A 14711-nucleotide genomic window follows, 5' to 3' on the forward strand; every position below is an offset into this window, starting at 1 on the left:
GGTGGTGAAAACATCAGAAATGGGTTCTTAGGTGCTTGCTGGGAACTGCCTTAGATTTCACACACTTAAGTGAGTGTTGCAGTGATCTATGACTACCTAACAAGCTCCTCCAGAACTCAGCCACTTAAAACAACAACCATTTATTTGTTAAGGATTCTGCGGTTGGGGCTGTGCTTACCTGGGCAGTTCTTCTGCTGGTCTCACCTGGAGTTACTCATGAGTTTGAAGTCATCTGGCGAATTGACTGGAGCAGGATGATCTAAGATGACCTCACTAACAGGACTGGGGCCTGAGTGCTAGCTGTCAGCTCTTCCTCTCAGCTGATGTCATTCAGTAGCCTCGTGCTGCAGGAGCATGCTATGAGGGCCCTGGTGGAAGCTGCAAGGTTTCTCAGGCCTAGTTTCCCTTTCTCCTTCCACTCCTCCTCTCCTTCTTCCTCCTGCTCTCCTTTTATCCCTGGAGCACACTCAGAGGAAAGGCCACATGAAGACAAAGTGGCCATCTGCAAGCCAGGAAGAGGGCCCTCACCAGAGCCAGAACCCGATCAGAACCTTGATGTGGGACTTTCTGACCTCCAGAACTGTGAAAAAATACATTCCTGTTGTTTAAGCCAGAGACTCTGTGGCATTTTGTTGTGGCACCTGAGCAAACTAATAGAGGTTGTTTACAGTTCTGGGGCTATTGCAAATGAAACTGCAATGAACATTTGTATACAAGTCTCTTGTGTGGAGATATGCTTTCATTTCTCTTGAGTAAATACCTAGAAATGGAATGGCTGGGTTACATAGTACATGTATGTTTCCCTTTTAAAGAAACTGTCAAAACTATTTTCCAAAGCAGCTGTACCATTTTGGATTCCCATCAGCGTTGTATGTGACTTCCAGTTGCTTTACATCACAGGGTCTGGTAAATGTTTTTAATTTTAACCACTCTGGTGAATGCATAATGGTATCTCATTGTGGTTTTAATTTGCATTTCCCTAATGACTAATTTTTTGTTGTTATTGAGACAGGGTCTCTCTCTGTTGCCCAGGCTTGAGTGAAATGGTGCCATCACAGCTCACTGCAGACTCAGCCTCCTGGGCTCAGGTGATCCTCCCACCTCAGCCTCCTGAGTAGCTGGTACTGCAGGTGCATGCCACCACACCCAGCTAATTTTTTGTATCTTTTGTAGAGACAGGGTTTCAACATGTTGCCCAGGCTGCTTTGAAACTCCTAGGCTCAAGCGATCCGCTCACCTCAGCTTCCCAAAATATTGGGGTTACTGATGTGAACCACTGCACCTATTGGCTAATGTTGTTGGTCATCGTTTCATGTACTTATTTGCCATCTCTATATCTTCTTTGGTGAAGGATTGTTTCCAATCATTTTGCCCTTTTATTATTGGCTGAGAGCTAATTAAATGTACATTCGAATAAGTGTAAGCATAGAGAGCTAGACACAGAATCTTACTGGCTGTCCAGTTTGGGCAGGTCTGGGAAAGGAGACCAGAACATCCAGGAGGCATCTGTGGACATTGAAAACTTGGAGGAGGGCTCATAAGGGCGGAAGGAAAAGTGGTCAGCCTAAAAATAAATTCTGCCAGCTTCACAGTTTGTCTAAGTTTAGCCTGAGGCCCCCCTAACAGTTTTCTCACCATTAGCACTGAATTCCAGCCCCCAGATGCTCTGAGAGCCCCAATTTCACCACGCTTTCTGTGGGAGTTTCCTGGTTCAGGAGTGCACCACCATATGTCACTCTGGCCTGAAGAAGTTTGCCAAGTTTGTAGACAAATACGGAGACACCCACGAGAAGTGCTTAGATAAGATTTGGCCCAGAGTCTTGTCTGGGGGCAGAGCTGAGAAGAAAGCGATGTCTAAAACGCGCTTCACTAACAGGAGGACTTTGGAAAGGAGGGATGGAGAGAAAGGACTGAGGAGAGATAGGAGAGAGGACGTGAGGGAACAGTCATGCTCTGATCAAGGACACTGTGTTCAGCCATGGATAACTCCATGCCGCAAGGAGATAAGTGGGAGAGAGTCCAGGAAAGAGCAGGATAAATGATTAAGGAACAGAGAAGCTGATGTATGAAGCTGATTTAATAGAACTCACCGAAGCTTGTTCATTTAAGAAAATGTAACAGGAGCAAAATTTCCATCCGGGCCTGAAAGGCAAGGGAAGTGCACGTATAAAAGATGAGGAAAATAGCAACTGTACGAGTCAGCTTGTCTAGCAAACCCATTAAGTAAAATGAGCATAATTTCTGCGTGAAGCAGGCCAGTTCTTGATCTAAACTTGTTTCTCTGTGTCGTGACGAGCCTGTTGTTGACATTTTCTCATTCTCCTCCATATTTCTCCTCATTCCCTCCCTCTTCCTCTTTTGCTTAGTGAATGTTAAAATCATAGGTGAAACTCCAAGCCAGGTGCAGTGGCTCACACCTGTAATCCCAGCACTTTGGGAGGCTGAGGCAGGTGGATCACTTATCAGGAGTTTGAGACCAGCCTGGCCGATATGGTAAAACCCTGTCACTACCAAAAATATAAATATTTGCCAGGTGTGGTGGCGCATGCCTGTAGTCCCAGCTACTCGGTAGGCTGAGGCACAAGAATCGCTTGAACCAGGGAGGTGGAGGTTGCAGTGAGCCGAGATCATGCACTGCACTCCAGCCTGGGCACCAGAGCAAGACTGTCTCTAAATAAATAAATAAATAAATAAAATGAAACTCCAGCTCTGAGAGTTCTTCTTTCTTCACCTTTTTAGAGGAATCTTTCTGGTTGGGTCCTGTCCATGGGTTCCCCCATCCATGGTTATATCTATATTCCTCGGGCTACACCCAGTTGCCCTAGGCTGAGGTTTATCCTAATATGCCTAATTCCTCTTTGAACTAGGCCTTTCCTCAAGCCAGGAGCTCAGGAAAAAATAACAAATGATTCTACTTTGACTATCTTAACACAATTGCACAAACTATTTTGGAGTACTTCGTCTGATCATTTTTTTGTATACGTTGGAAGCACTCGTGTCACGTCATAACACCTCAGTGCATATATTAGAGATAATCATTCTGTGATGATTCATTTTCTGTGTCAACTTGACCGCGCCACAGTGCCCAGATATTTGGCCAAAAGTTATTCTGGATGTTTTTGTGGGAGTGTTTTTGGATGAGATTTGCTTTTTAAATCAATGGACTCTGAGTAAAGCAGACTGCCCCCCATGGTGTGGTGGGCCACGCCAAATCAGTTGAAGGCCTGAATACCACAAAAGGCTCACCTCCCCTGAGCAAGAGGGAATTCTGCCAGCAGACTGCCTTCAAATTTCTTCTGAAACATCAGCTCTTCCTGGTTCACTAGCAGACTGTCTTTGGACTTGAACTGAAACCCTTTCCTACATCTCTGGCCAGTTAGCCTCCCGTGTCAGATTTTGGATGTATCAGGCTTCCACAATTGGGTGAGGCAATTCCTTTAGAATAAATCTCTTTACACACACACACACACACACACACACACACACACACGTGTACCCACACACATGTGCATATGCACACACACACACGCACACATCCATCCTATTGCTTCTGTTTCTCTGGAGAACCCTAATACAAATTTGCATGTCATTAAATATCACTAGTGATGTAGCTAAGCATTCAAAATACTAAGAATGTGGTCATGGGCTTCCTTAATTAAGAATTCAGAACTGGGAGCGCGTAAGTTCACTGAAATTACTCTATGTTGAAGTAGGAGCTTACGCCTATCATAGGGCAAATAGCGCAAACATTTTTGGAGTTATCTCCAATGGCACAAAAGGCCATTTGTATGAACATGTATATTTCAACCCCCTTTGAACTCTGTGAGTTAAAAATAAAAAATTAAAATGTATCAGTATCAACATAATCATTAATAATGTTGGCCTCTTTCCATTTAATCCCTTCTGTCTCACAACTAAAAGATCTGCTAATGGGTTTTTATTTTGAAAAGAGCGCCTGGTACTAATTTCACATAGAAATAACATCCTTAGTAAAAAGAGATTTTATAATACAACAGAGTAATTCCTTCATCAAAATGCCTTGTTAAGTGTCCTTTTACATGCAATACTCTACAGGTGTTATAAAAAGAAAAACCTTTCCTTAATAGTTTATAATATGAGCTATCACATATTAATAACTAATAATTATCATTTATTGAGTACCTGCTATGTATCATACTGTTTTAAATGCATTATGGGTATAAATTTTTATTATTGTGACAAATCTGCTAGATAGTGTTATGTAATAAAGAATTTGGTCTTTTTCCTGGTTCCTGGGAAAGAGACTAAATTCTTGGAATTTCCTGAGTAATAAGAGTGCCTTGTGGCCGGGCGCGGTGGCTCACGCCTGTAATCCCAGCACTTTGGGAGGCCAAGGCGGGCGGATCACGAGGTCAGGAGATCGAGACCATCCTGGCTAACACGGTGAAACCCCGTCTCTACTAAAAATACAAAAAATTAGCCGGGCGTGGTAGCGGGCGCCTGTAGTCCCAGCTACTCGGGAGGCTGAGGCAGGAGAATGGCGTGAACCCGGGAGGCGGAGCTTGCAGTGAGCCGAGATCGCGCCACTGCACTCCAGCCTGGGCGACAGAGCGAGACTCCGTCTTAAAAAAAAAAAAAAAAAAAAAGAGTGCCTTGTTATTCATGGTGGGTCCCTTGAACCACACCTGAGTTAATGCTAATGAGGTGACACAGGATAGGGTTTGTTCACACCAGAAAGACCAACCATGTGATTAAAGGGTTGGGGCTTTGAGCCATGGGCTATCATATAACCTCCATGGAAGGAAGAGGAGAAGGGCGGGAGATTAAGCTTAATCATGGGGCCAGTGATTCTATCAATCATGGCTATTCAATGAAACCCCAGTAAAAACCCTGGACACTGAAGTGCCCTCAAAGTTCCTGGTTGACTATAAACACTGCTATGGACTGAATGTATCTTCCCAAAATTCCTATGTTGAATCCCAGGTCTCCAATGTAACAGTATTTATAGGGGAGGCCTTTGGGGGGTAAAAAGCAATGCTGGCTCTGGCTCTACCTGCAGGGATGAGATTAGTGACCTTATAAGAAGAGACGCAGAGAGATGATCTCTTTCTCTGCCATATGAGGATACATCAAGAAGGTGTGTGTCTGCAAACCAGGAAGAGGGCCCTCACCAGAACCTGGACTTGCCAGCCTCTAGAACTGTGAGAAATAAATTTCTTTTGTTTAAGCCACTCAGTCTATGGTATTTTTTTATAGCAGCCAGAACTGACTAAGACACACACTGACATGCTGGGAAGGGTATGTGTCCAGAGGACATGAGAGCTCCTGCATTTGGGAACCCTCCTCCTAGACCTCATACTACGTATCTCTTCATTTAGCTGGTCCTGATTTGTGTCCTTTATAATAAAGCTGCAATCATTAATATAGTGCTTTCCTGAGTTCTGTGAGTTTTTCTAGTGAATTATCAAAGGTGAGGTAGTAGTAAGAATGCATAAATTTGTAGCCAGTTGGTCAAAAGTGCAGGTGGCCTGGGGGTCCCAGAGCTTGTGGTGGGTGTCTGAAGTGAGGGAAGTATTATAGAGGACTGTGCCTTCAACCTGTGAAATTTGTCCTCACTCTGGGTAGCTAGCATCAGAATTGCACCAGAGGTGGTGATTCTTATCCCCGTTTAACAGATAAGGAAAATAATGCTTGAAGTGCTGAAGTACTATGCTCAGAGACACACAGCTCTTGATGGGTAATACCATGTTTCAAAGCATATTTGTCTAATTCCAAAACCTACACTCTTTCTACCACTCTGGGAAGAGATGGGATCTCTGGGTTAGTCTGATAGATTTGCTACCAGGTTCTCTGTCATTTGGAATAAAAAGTATTTATTCAATCTACAGTGAATCATTTGCCCTACACTGATTAGCTTGTTCACTTGGAGAATGATGGTAACAAGCAGTGTTGGCTCTGGCTTCAGGTGAAGGAAATCCCTACAATCACTGTCAAGAGGTTGTGCTGGAATGGAATGGAGGCTTTTGACACACAAAACTCCAGGCTCAAAAATCGAAAGTATTGGCTTACCTGACTTAAAAAGAGAGTAAGGGAGCTGAACATAACCTTCACCAAAAAAAATGTGCAGATGACAAATAAGCGCATGAGAAGACACACGACATCATTAGTCATTAGCAAAATGCAAATTAAAACTACAATGAGATGCCACTCCACACCAACTAAAATGGGTAATAACTGATAAATAAAATTACTGACAATATCAAGTGCTAACAGGGGTATGGAGCAACTGGAGTGCTCATATTTTGCTGGTAGGCATGCTGGTAGGCTACCAGCTGGTAGGCTGGTAGGAAAACCACTTTGGCACTTTCTTATAAAGTTGAACATATCTGTACCATATGACCCAGCAATCCCACTCCTAGGTATTTATAAATGTAAACATTTATAAACACAAATGTTTACAATGGCTTCATTCACAGTCACCCAACACAGGAAACAACCCAATGTCCCTCAACAGGTCAGTAAATAAGCAAATTGTGGTACATCCATAAAAAGTGATACAGTACTTCTCAGCAATAAAAAGGAACAAACATACCAGTATGTATAGCAGCATTATTTACAATAGCCCAAAGGCAGAAGCATGCAAATGTCCATCAACAGATGAATGATTCACAAAATGTGGCATATGCATACAATGGAATATTATCCAGCCTTAAGAAAGAATGAAATTCTGATACATGCTACAGCATGGATCAACCTTAAAAACACTATGTTAAGTGAGATAAGCTAGAGACAATAGGACATATATTGCATAATTCCCTTATGTGAGGTAATTGAAATAGACAAATTGTTGGAGACAGAAAGTAGAATCCAGTTTACCAGGGGCTGGGAGAGGGAAGAATGGGGGCGGGGGGTTTATTTAATGGATACAGAGTTTCATTTTAGCAAAAAGTTCTGGAGATGGATGGTGGTGATGGTTGCCAACAGTGTGCATGTAGTTAATGTCACTGAATTGTAAACTTAAAATGGTTAAAATTGTAAATTTTATGTTATATATATTTTACACAATTTTTTAAAAGAACCAAACTACTGATACACACAACATGGATGAAATCTCAAATATGTTATGCTAAGTGAAAGAAGACAGAGCCGAAAGGTTACATACAGGAGGATTCCGTTGGTGTGATATTCTTGCAAAGGCAAAACAATAGCAGCAGAAAACATCTGTAGTTGTTGGGGCTGTGGTCAGGGAAAGGGCCGACTACAAAGAGATACTGGAGAATTTGGGGGGAATGATGGAACTTGATTGTGGTGCTGGTTCCATGACTATATACTTTTGTTAAAATTCACAGAACTGCACACTAAATTCGATAAATTTTACTGTCAATAAATTATACTTTAATAAAAATAATGGAGGGAGTATTGACTTTTGAAACTCTATACTTCTCTATCATAGCATTTGTCCTCTGCAGCAATAAATGCTAGTTAACATCAGAGAAGGGTGAAGATATAAGGACTTACAGGAGGCAAATGCCTTGAATAATATGTCAAAATATGAAAAACTCAGTCTGTCACCACAGTCGGCATGAATTCTCCATCCTGATTCTCCTCTTCTACTTTAGTTCCCACTCGATCATGTGTGTTGGTCTCAGAACCACTTAGGGCAGCCTTATCTGTGCCACCACCCATCACATGAATGCCAAAGTCCATGTCACAGGTGCTATCTCTGGAGCTTCCTGAGGCTTTTTATCATGAGGATATCAGAGTAAACCTGAATTTCATGCAGAGGCTGAAAGAAGGGCCTCCTCCCTAACTCACTCTATGCCACACTTTGTTCCCAGGGCCATAAGGCCTGGGCTGGCTTAACCATTAGCACGGTAGGCACAGCACCTAGGGCCCACAATACTATTAGGGTCTCATGAAATAGTTTTAATTTCTTTTAAAATCAGAAGAAAAAATGAACTTTAGGATCAAATAAAATGTTTTAATATATAATATTAATACATTCACCTTTATACCAATGTAGTTGTAAAATACCATTTTAATTTTTTTTAATGAGAAAAGGGCCCAAGAAGGTAAAAGTACACAGGGCCTTTGAAAGTCATAATGCAGCCCTTTGTGAAGAAGTTCTGTGTGTTGCCAGAATCTCACCAAATCTCTCTTAAACTGTTGGGTCAGCTTTTTGCTGATGTTTATTTAGCCATAGGGGTTCAAATTGGATCAGATGGTGATCACATGGCTCTTTGCTCTTCTTCCCTACTTTTCTAACTCTCTGCTTCACTAAAATTTCTCTACACTTCTCAAGTTACAAGACCAAAACTAGGTGGGCAAACAAATTCCAATCTTCTCTAGAAACTTGTTTCTTTCAGTTATTATGTTGGTAATTTATGTCCTTTTGGCCCAAAGTCTTGTACATAAATTGAACATTTTAGTGTGTGGTGTTTCCCCATAATTCTCAAAATCAGATAATGATGGCATAAAGGTTAATTCCTGAAACCTTTCTCTCCCAGTTCAAATCCAATTTCAGTAGGCCCTCCGTATCCATGGATTCCACATCCATGGATTCCACATCCATGGATTCAACCAACTATAGATCAAACATATTAGAGAATTTATTATTTTTTATCTTTTTTTTTTTTTTTTGAGACAGAGTCTTGCTCTGTCACCAGGCTGGAGTACAGTGGTGTCATCTTGGCTCACTGCAACCTCCACCTCCCAGTTTCAAGCAATTCTCCTGCTCAGCCTCCCCAGTAGCTGGGACTACAGGCACGCGTCTCCACACCCAGCTAATTTTTGTATTTTTAGTAGAGACGAGGTTTCACCATGTTGGCCAGAATGGTCTCAATCTCTTGACCTCATGATCCACCTGCCTCGGCCCCCAAAGTGCTGGCATTACAGGTGTGAGCCACTGGGCCTGGCCCTAGAGAATTTTTTAAATGGATGGTTGCATTCATATTGAACATGTGCAGACGTTTTCCTTTCGTTATTCTCTAAACAATACAGTACAACAATTTACATAGCATTTACATTGTATAAGCTATTACAAGTATTCTAGAGATGATTTAAGGTATGCAGGAGCAGCCGGGGGTGGTTGCTCACACCTGTAATCCCAGCATTTTGGGAGGCTGAGACGGGTGGATCACCTGAGGTCAGGAGTTTGAGACCAGCCTGGCCAACATGGCGAAACCCTATCTCTACTAAAAATACAAAAAAATTAGCTGGGCATGGTGGCACATGCCTGTAGTCCCAGCTACTTGGGAGGCTGAAGCACGAGAATCACTTGAACCTGGGAGATGGAGGTTGCAGTGAGCCAAGATGGTGCCACTGCACTCCAACCTGGGTGACAGAGTAAGACTCCATCTCAAAAAAAAAAAAAAAGTATAAGAAGGATGTGCATAGGTTATATGCAAGTACTTGCCACTTTAGATCAGGGACTTGAGCATCTGTGAATTTTGGTATTCACAGGGGGTCCTGGAACCAATCCCCCATGACTACTGAGGGATGACTGTACTAACCACTCCTCCAAGTAGCATGGAGCAGCTACTTGGGAGCAGTGAGCAGAGAAGCCTGTAGGAAGTGTGTGTGAAGTGTGAGCTCTGCTAGCATCCAAAGAAAGAGAGGAAGCAAAACGACTGACTTCCCGGCCCTGCCTCCCCCGCCATGTCAGATGGAAGCTTGGAGACTGACCCTTGAAAGCTCCAACTAAGGACCAAAAGGGAGTCAGGTGTGGAGAGCTTAGTGGGCCCTAACATGCCCACCACACAGGAAGGGCAGTGCCAGGCGGTGTGCTGGGCCCCAGGAGAAGCCGGAGAAAAATGAAGCAATATTTTAGTCTGCTTTGTGTTGCTGTGACAGAATACCTGAGACTGGGTAACTTATAAAGAAGAGAAATTTATTTCTTAACAGTTCTGGAGGCTGGGAAGTCCAAGATCAAGGCACCAGCAGGTCTGTTGTCTGGTGAAGACCCAGTGTTTGGTTCCAAGATGGCACCTTGAATGCTGCATTCTCCGGGGAATGGGGTGGGGGACTTGCTGTTGGCAGAAGAGTCCAGGAACAAAAAGAGAGAAAACCCACTCCCAAAAGCCCTTTTAGAAAGGCATTAAGCCCATCCATGGCCTAATTACCTCTTAAAGGCCCCACCTCCCAATATCATTACATTGGCAATTGAATTTCCACATGAGTTCTGGAGAGGACAAACATTCAAACCATAGCAGGCAGGCAGACTGAGTTCTTTCCTTCTCTAAAGATGGCAACCAGTTATTTTATAGCTGTGAAGACAGAGGAGCAGAGAAGCTCTCTGTCACCGACAGCTTGCAAGTAGGACACACTCTGCACCTCTCACCTGTCACAACTTTGCCTGGCCCAGGGAGCTCCAATAGCTTCATCAGAACTTCAGATTTTTGTAAGATAAGTGACCAGATGCAGATGAAATTGTCCTTGACTTTCCCAATAAGTGCCCCAGCTCTTTTTACATATAAGGTGTAACTTGGCTATGTAACCTAGCTAGCAATCTCTTCAAGCTCCTATGGCTTTTTAAAAGATGAGCCAGTGAGGCTGGGCGCAGTGGCTCGAGTTTGTAGTCTCAGCACTTTGGGAGGCTGAAGTGGGTGGATCACCTTAGATCAAGAGTTCAAGACCAGTCTGGCCAACATGGCAAAACCCTGTCTCTACTAAAAATACAAAAATTAGCCAGGCATGGTGGCGTGTGCCTATAGTCCCAGCTACTCGGGAGGCTGAGACTGAGAATTGCTTGAACCCGGGAGGCGGAGGTTGCAGTGAGCCGAGATCGTGCCACTGCACTCCAGCCTGGGTGACACAGCTAGACTCTCTCTGAACAAACAAACAAACAAACAAACAAACCAAAAAGATGAGCCGGTGAGCGTAAGCAAAGCCCATTAACACTGAAAGTACAGGAGAAGCATACCCACTCAACATTAATAATGCCAAAGTCTTGTCTTAAACTGTTAAAGTCTAGTAGTGTGTATATTACAAGATAGGAGTGACACTGCTCCATCCTCTGGACCCAATGGTAGAAGCCTGATATTGTGATTTATCCAAATCACACCAGTTATAGCAATGGATAGAGGAATGATCTGGGAATTTAGAGTCCTGTCCACCAACCGCATCCACAACTGCGTAAGTCATTTTATTTGTTGAACTTCAGTTTCGTCATTGGGAGAAACAAGATTGTACCAGAAGATTTTTATCAAACTTAACTGTATACTGCCAAAACACAGTACCACAAACTGGTGGCTTAAACAACAGAAATGTGCTTCACAGTTCTGGAGGCTGAAAGTCTGAAATCAAAGTGTTGGTGGGGTTGGTCCCTTCTGAGGACTGTGAGGGAGAATCCGTTCCTCGTCTCTCTCCTTGCTTCTGTAGCCTCAGGTATTCCTTTGTTTGTAGATGACTGTCTTTTCCCTGTGTTTTCACATTGTACTCTCTCCATGCATGTCTGTCTCTGTCTAAATTTCCTCTTTTTTTTTTTTTTTTGAGACGGAGTCTCGCTCTGTCCCCCAGGCTGGAGTGCAGTGGCGCAATCTTGGCTCACTGCAACCTCCGCCTCCCGGGTTCAAGCAATTCTCCTGCCTCAGCCTCCTGAGTAGCCCACCACCATACCCGGCTACTTTTTTTGTATTTTTTTAGTAGAGATGGGGTTTTACCATGTTAGCCAGGATGGTCTCGATCTCCTGACCCCGTGATCCGCCCACCTCGGCCTCCCAAAGTGTAGGGATTACAGGCGTGAGCCACTGCGCCCGGCCAAATTTCCTCTTTTTAAAAGGACATCAGTCACACTGAGTTACAGCCTGCCCTAGTGACCTCATCTTAACTTGATCATCTGCAAAGACCCCATTTTCAAATAAAGTCACCTTCATAGGTACTGGGGGTTGGTATGTCAACATCTTTTGGTAGGGACAGCTTTCAATCCATACACTAACTTTCTTAAAAAAAAAAAAAAAGAAAGAAGAATATATGTGAACCTAAAAGTAAACAGAAACATCTACCAAGAGGAGCTGGAATGAGTGTTGGTAGGTGGGTAGGAGACCACAGTTGCCCACCTAGCCTGATCTCTGCCTAACTGCAGGTGTTCTACAGGCTCCTTCCATAGAGATGACAGGATGCATGGCAGGAAGAGCACCCTGGAAGGAAAACACACGCTTCCAGAGGCCTCTTCAAACAGTACCAGTAATGCATACATAGGAGTGCAAAGGTGTGTACAGATTTATTTGTTCCCTATAGATACAGAGCCAGCAGTACTTAAGCACATAAATCCAGCTTTTCATCAATGAGAAGCCAAATGAGTCTCTCATTCATTTATTACTGGATCCACCTGTCTATATAAAGCCCATCTTCATTTTGCCTGCTTGGTAAAAAAGGAAAATCTCATTGGCTCACCTAGCTCTTAGACTATAAGAAATAAAGTTTGAATCTTTCATGAGCTGCATGTCTAGACCAGAACCCAGAAAATGGACTGTGTCCTGACCAAAGGTCAGTTATTTTCTGCCTTTGCCTTTCACTAGCATTTTACCTTGGCCTTTTTTTGCTCCCATCCTATGTGAATTTCCCATGCCTCTCCTCAGACACACACTCTCTGTAGAGAGATGCAAAATCTTTATGGAGTAACAACCTTTGTAACAATGAAAAAATTCCTCCCCTGATGACTTGGGACAGATTGGAGCCAAACCATTTCCTTCAGTCCCTGAGCACATTGTTTCCCTCCAGTGACTTCTGCAATCCAGAAACAGCTGCAAATTCCAGTAAAACAATGTTCTGATCCAATCCCTCAAGCCATCTTTACGCTTTTGTTTTTCTCTCTGGAGGGAGGAAAGAAAAAATATTTGAAAACCTGCCATGGTGCATTATTTCCAAGCGTCTGTTGATGGAGGTGTGAGCCAAGAAGCCCTTTTTATTGGAGGAAAGAAGGAGAGAGTAAAAATGGAAGCAAGGGAGAGATGAAAAAATGATGGAAAAGGGCATGGAGAAACATCTCAGGGAGTGGAATAAAGTTATGCAATGGAAAAAAAATGAGCAAAAACATTGCCTATACAATGCAACTGAAATGTGCTCAATTCAGGTTTTAGCTCATCTCTCCTCTCACTTTGGGTAAGCCAGGAAGCCAGTCTATCTCAACATTTAATTTGGGCAATTTTTACATGAAACTAACCCATAAGAGAACATCAGGATATATTAAAATGATGCTGTGGCCAGGCATAGTGGCACATGCCTGTAGTCCTAGCTACTTGGAAGACTGAGGTGGGAGGATTCCTTGGGCCCAGGAGTTTAAGGCTGCAGTTAACCGTAATTACACCTGTGAATAGACACTGTACTCTACTCTGAGCAACAGAGCGAGGCTCCATCTATTAAAAAATAAAATAAAGGATACAGTGAATTGAAAATGCATGAAGGTATGTTTCACAAAATGATTTACAGGAATACTCTTGTAATTTGCAACCTTCACAATACACTTAAATGGTGTATCAATTTATAAAGCTACCTTTTAATTTATCTTATAAATTAAAGTTTATAAAATTGCCCTTTCAGATTCATTTCTACCTCTTCTCATTTCTTGCTGTAACCACGGGACTGGTCTTTTCAGATGGAATCAGTGCTCGCCCTCTAGCTTCTGGTTGGGGTTAGCTAACAGGAAGAATCACCAGGAGATTGAAGAGCGGAGAAGTTGAGATTGGGGTGTTTATTACTATGGCTCCCTCCCTGATGGGTCACCATGGGTTGGTTGCTTCCCTTTACTGAAGATCACAGCTCCTGAAAGAGGGGTGTGTCCCTCCCTCTTCATGCAGCTATGCTCTGTTCCTTTCCCTTTCCCCTGCATGTTTTGGAGGCATGGGTAACCAAACCCTACTGTTGCTAGAACCCAGGGTACTGCATTTTTCTCTTCCAATTCCCTAAACCTCACCCACATCTTTGTGTGTGTGTGTGTGTGTGTGTGTGTGTGTGTGTGTGTGTGTGTGTGTGTGATGGAGTCTTGCTCTGTTGCCCAGGCTGGAGTACAGTGGTGTGATCTCGGCTCACTGCAACCTCCACCTCCCAGGTTCAAGTGATTCTCTTGCCTCAGTCTCCCGAGTGCTGGCACCAGCCACCACGCCTGGCTAATTTTTTGTATTTTTAGTAGAGAGGGGGTTTCACCATATTGGCCAGGCTGGTCTCAAACTCCTGACCTTGTGATCCACCCACCTCAGCCTCCCAAAGTGCTGGGATTATAGGCGTGAGCCACTGTGCCTGGCCCACCCACATCTTTATAAATAAATTAGTCCCTTAAACTCACCTTAATTATCTAGTTTGCGTGTGCTCTACGCCTGATTTTTTCCTTCACCTAGACTATAAGTCCCTTGAGTGCAGTCTTATAGGATGTTTCGTGTGTTCTCAAAACATCTAGCATGGTCCCAAAACTTCCAGCATGATACAGAGCAAAGCTTTGTCATTCACAGTGTTGATGATCTGAAGAAAGTTCCTTCATTTAGTCTGCCTTCTTTCCAAAGTCACACATGCAGACCTATTTAGTGAACTCTTCATGATTCCATCTATTCACACAAAGTCAGCCCATCATTTTTACCCAATACCTGCGTTTAATGGGATTTTGCTGCTATGGAAAGTAGTGTGATGTAATGGAAACAGCAGGGGGTTTGGAGCCTCACTGACCCAGGCTCAACTTCTAGGTCTGCTACCTTCTAGTTGGGTAACAAGGAAAAGCTGCTTAAAGTTCCCAAGAACCACTG

The sequence above is a fragment of the Pan paniscus genome, chromosome 15, assembly GCF_029289425.2.
Source record: "Pan paniscus chromosome 15, NHGRI_mPanPan1-v2.0_pri, whole genome shotgun sequence".
Lineage (NCBI taxonomy): Eukaryota > Metazoa > Chordata > Mammalia > Primates > Hominidae > Pan > Pan paniscus.